We start from the raw sequence: 5,301 nt of genomic DNA on the forward strand, positions 1-5,301 counted from the left end.
CCTACCTTTTCAAAGATAAATAGCAGATGAACTAGAAGTTCCCTTTGCTAAAGTGCACCACCTGAGCAAATCAGCTCTGGCCCAGCTACTGAGCTTATCCCAAGAGAGCGGCTATCACTCATGCTTATTCACTCACTGTCTGTACCATCAGCAGTCAAAAAGAACAGTGTTTTTTTTTGTTGTTGTTGTTTTTTTAAACCAAATACTTTATAGAGTGGACTGTAGAAAAAACAATCCTAAATATACTCTCTTCTAAAACTCCAGAGAGTAAGATAACCTCATTATTTTTAAATATTGAAAATGTAAAGGGTCCACACAAATTAAGAGTTCTATTAAGTATAGACTTTTTACTTTACTATTCACTTGATGTGCCCTTAAATTCTCTATGAGAGAAGCAGATATCTTCCCCACGTCTTCGGGCAATAGATTCAAAAGCAAGAGTAGCAGTGCTATTGAATTCCATGAAACTTTTTTAAAAGTTAAATTATTCACTCTCTGTATGATTATTGCACTCATATATTACCCGGAATACATCTATAGCAACTCAGCAATAGTGACTGCAACAAAATTAAGGGAAGTGGGACTACAAAGGATTTTATTTCCTTATTAAATAAGAAAGTTTTTTTGGAGGAAATGCAATCAACTGCGATTCAAATCAGATTATATATGCTTAACAGTTATGTAACCTTACATAAAATTAAACCTGGGCTTCCCTGGTGGTGCAGTGGTTGAGAGTCCACCTGCCGATGCAGGGGACACGGATTCGTGTCCCGGTGTGGGAGGATCCCACATGCCGTGAAACGGCTGGGCCCGTGAGCCATGGCCGCTGAGCCTGCGCATCCGGAGCCTGTGCTCCGCAATGGGAGAGCCCACAGCAGTGGGGGGCCCTCGTACAGAAAAAAAAAAAAAAAAATTAAATCTAACTCTCACCACTACAAATCTATAAGGAATCAGAACAGGATTTACATTACACAAAGTCTGCACTACTGTTGCATTCCACTCTTGAAGTCATCCTGAGTTAAAACAGCCATTTTTCCAAGACTTAAAGAAAAATATATTTTATGAAAGGGATTATTTTTAATCACTGAATACATCATTTTTATTACTGACAGAAAGAAGATACTTTTTTCTACTGTAAGTTCACTCTGATGAAAGAAAACATTCTCTCTCTTTTTAACTCCTAACAAATGCCACATTTTAAAGACTAGAGGAATTATCAGTAGGCATTCTTTCTTCTTGATCTAAGTTATTTTTCTCTAAAATATGTCAAGTAAGCTTTTAAAGATTCACGAGGGAGGGGGGGAGTTTCATAATTTTTTCTCTCAGTAAATTCTGAGGTGGCTCTTTTAACTTCATTGTGGTCTTCCACTTCCTTTTCTTTCTCTTCTATTTTTTTCATCCTCCTCATTGTTGAGAGGCTGAGGAATAAGCTGATTACCTACAAATACATAAGTGTAGCTCTCTGTTTAACTCTTTCTTTTGGGTGGAGCCCTTTAAGGGACCCCTCCTTGGCCTGCATCTCATTACTTATGAAATGTCTCCGTGCGCTTTGAATGTAAATAAAAGCAAGTTCTGTATATTCCAGACAGCGTGGGGATGTCCCACAGACTCTGGTTTGCCATTATCCTTCTTATTTGGTTGCAAAAGTGGAGCAAATGAAACAGCAAGAATATTTTTACTTTCCCAAGTGTTTTGTTCGCTTCTCATAATTTGTGTTAAATGATCTTCTACAGGCATAACTAGAATGCCTCCCACTTTTAGTAATATTTTCATGTAGTTCTCATAGTATTTCTGGACTCCAGCTCCACAATAATCTCGATAATACTGATGACCCTCAGCTGCTTTCCGGGAGCAATTACCAACCACAAATGTGGGCTCACTGAACTCAAATCTTAGCAGTGCTTTTCTTCATATGTTCACGTTGGAATATTTTCATCTTGAGACAGATGATTTTGTGAACAGCAGGAGCTGTGCCAACTTGCTCATATAATTATTCTGATAAGCTGCTGAGAGATCAGGGTGACCTAGCCATGCCATGCACCTTCCCATTCAGACTGACAGTACAGGTCTAGAAGCTGATTATCAAAGCTATTACTTTTTTTGATCAAACTCTCCAGGTTTTTCTTCACATATTCTACCACATCTGAATGAAGCTCAATCCCATAATTTATTCCCCCCAAATCTCTTCTACACACGAGCCAGTTCATGTTTGAGGGATTGAATGTTTTCAACTGCACATCGAATTTGTTTACTCTGCAAAATGCACTGCAGCAAGGTGGTCGGTTGACTCGCCACAAGGGGGTGCAGGTGAGGCCCTAGGCTGGGTGGGTCCGTGGCAGTCACGGCCTCTGCCAGTGAAGGTTCATATTTTTATCATTCAGGGCTGAAAGATGGGTCATGTGCATTCATGTTTTGAGTCATATTCACCTTAGTGACATGTAGTATCAAGAAGAGGGGAGGGGCTTCCCTGGTGGCGCAGTGGTTGAGAGTCCGCCTGCCGATGCAGGGGACACGGGTTCGAGCCCTGGTCTGGGAAGATCCCACATGCTGCGGAGCAACTAGGCCCGTGAGCCACAGCTACTGAGCCTGCGCATCTGGAGCCTGTGCTCCACAACAAGAGAGGCCGCGATAGTGAGAGGCCGGCGCACCGTGATGAAGAGTGACCGCCGCTTGCCACAACTAGAGAAAGCCCTTGCACAGAAACGAAAACCCAACACAGCAAAAATAAATAAATTAATTAATTTAAAAAAAAAAAAAAAGAAGAGGGGAAATCCAAACTGGAAAATGATAAATGAATATTTTTTAAAGGCAATAGAAAATGATAGTGGTCTTTGGAACCACATTTGTTTTAGTGTGTAAAAAACCAAGTCTAAGAAAGTTAAAAATCTATTAGAGCTCTATCTACAAATTGACTGAAAACATTTAAAAACAATGCAGTGTCTGTAATTAACGGACAATACCGTCCCCGCCCCTCCCCCAGCCCTTCCACAGCTGCAAGAGTTTCCCACTCATAACTGACAATAATGTGAAATAAGCTGGCTCGGTCTGAACGGGTGTCTCCCCAAGCAAGACAGGAGACGTTATACAGTCAAGGCCCCTGTGCTGTTAACAGCTATCATTATAATAAAGTAGAATAGTACATTCTTAACATACCCAAAGGCCTTTCTCATACCATTCTCCAGATTAAAAACAAAAAACAAAAAAGCCCTCCAAAATATAGTATAAGGAACGGAAAGTAAGAAAGACTGAGAGCAGTGGAATAAATTATGAAACCTGTGGTAGTTTCTTACTCTTTAAACTTTCATTTTCTTTCTCTACCTCTCCTTGTATCTCTCTTTCTCCCTCTTTTTCAAGAACTTGATTTGAACGTTTATGTCTGTAAAAAGAGAGGAGAAAATTTTAGCTTTCAATGACACCAATGCCTGAAGACAGTTATCAAACCACTCTGCCTGTGTCCATTATAAATTCCGTCTCTTCCTTCAGCCCTTTTCTGTCAATCTTTTATACACTTTATTATGTGATGATTTATTAAGGTGATAGATGATATATTATTTCCTATTCATAGCATCTATTTTCCAAATATTGTTCAAAATCTCTAGATCTCTTCTTCATTAAAGACTCATATCCATGTCGGTTATCATTTTTCTCATTCATTTACCAACACCAATGGTAACATAGTCTCACTTACCCCACTCTACAAAACCGAAATCTTCCATCAAACTCTGTTGCCCTCTTGAACTACTTTTCTATTTCTTCTTTCATTGTCAGCATTTCTAATAATGGGCTTCAATAAACAAATAGCTAATATCTACTGAATATTTATGAATCTGGGATTAGGCTAAGAAATTTTACATGTCATTCGACTCAATCCTCATTATAAGCTTTAAAACTGATGCTATTACAGCTAATCTACATGTTGGAAACTGAGGCACAGAGAAGGTAAGTAAGTATTTTAAAGTTTCACTTTCAGTTGGTGCTGGTGCTGGAATTCTAACCAAAATCTGATTCTGGAGGCTGATGTCCAAATTCAGTTTCACCACACACCTAGGGTTAATGACTTCTCATTTGTTTTTTTAATAAACACCCTACAGAAAGCAAAGTTTCAAAAATTCCAGTGTAAAGGAAAAATAATTTTCCTTCTACGTTTTTGAACTCTTATCTGGGATCCTGTAATAAAAGTCATATTAACAAGAGAGAAACAATCAAGTTTATTAATACATATACCCCATGTATATATGAAAGTTTCCTAGGGAAAAGTGATTAACTCCCTGAGATGGCTTAAAATTCAGAATTATAAACCACCATAAGAGGGAAGGGGTGAGGAACTGTAGACCGTTTGGGCGTGATGTCAACTTCAATCTCCTCTCTTATGAAAAAACTAATCTTGCCTGGTTAATGAAACTTCCAGGGAAGGGTTATGACAATTGAATTGCTTTTTGGGATCTATTTTTAAACAGATAGTGGCATTCCAAGAAAGCTTCTCTCTGTATTTGCTGTTTTTCAAGTGTCTACATCTCAAAAAATCAATATGCCAAAGCAATATATTTTAGGGTGGCATGTCCTGAACCTCTACAGTCATATTTTGGGGTGGCATAATCTTCTACCCTTTACCAGTAAATGCGTCAAAGACAAATTCAGTGATATTTTCCCATTGTACATACTAGCTCAACTTTCTGTATCCTTGATCAAGGTTTTCCTTCATGGCATTTTGTGTTACTGATAATTCTTCTAACATTAAGTATGCTGATACTATGTATCCTTATAATAAGTTTTTTTTTTTTCTCAGATTCTTCTTTCTCTTTATACTTATTTCTCTTCTTCAGGCCATACTTAACTGTATCCCCATCATTCTCTATGCATTTGAGCTTGTAATTTCATTGGCATTCCTGATTTAAAATTACCTACACTGTGATAATTCTGAAATCTATTTCTCAATCTCTTATACATTTTCTGAGCCCTAATTTTTTTATTATTATTATTTTAGCTTTTTTAAGCATCTGTAACACAGAGTAGGTCTGAGAGTTTCCTAAAGGCACGAAGCTCACTCTTGTCTACTTGCCTTTTCCTTTGCCTCAACCAACCTCGCTTTCAACTCTTGCTTACCTGGCTAATTTCAAATTATTTTCAAGAATCAACTTTAAATGAATGTCTACCACTAGGCATTCTCTCATAGCTGACTCTCTGTGTCAAGACCTCTAGTTGTCCCACAATATTTCCCCTTGATCCTCACTAATAAAAGCCCTGATTTTTCTGTGTACAAATGCCTCTTGGGATAAAATGTACATTTCCTGAGCTCCTTTC

At 38.2% G+C, this 5,301-nt stretch overlaps 1 pseudogene across 1 annotated transcript; it reads right to left on the reverse strand.

Moving 5' to 3' along the window:
* Positions 1-1,246: 1,246 nt before the first annotated feature.
* On the reverse strand, positions 1,247-1,773 carry LOC309961178 (protein-L-isoaspartate O-methyltransferase domain-containing protein 1-like; annotated as a pseudogene). Its single transcript has one exon. The product of its transcript is annotated as a protein-L-isoaspartate O-methyltransferase domain-containing protein 1-like (transcript).
* Between the last annotated feature and the right edge of the window lie 3,528 nt (positions 1,774-5,301).

This window comes from Leucopleurus acutus, assembly GCF_964270905.1.
Source record: "Leucopleurus acutus genome assembly, chromosome: 4".
NCBI classification, from domain to species: Eukaryota; Metazoa; Chordata; class Mammalia; order Artiodactyla; family Delphinidae; genus Leucopleurus; species Leucopleurus acutus.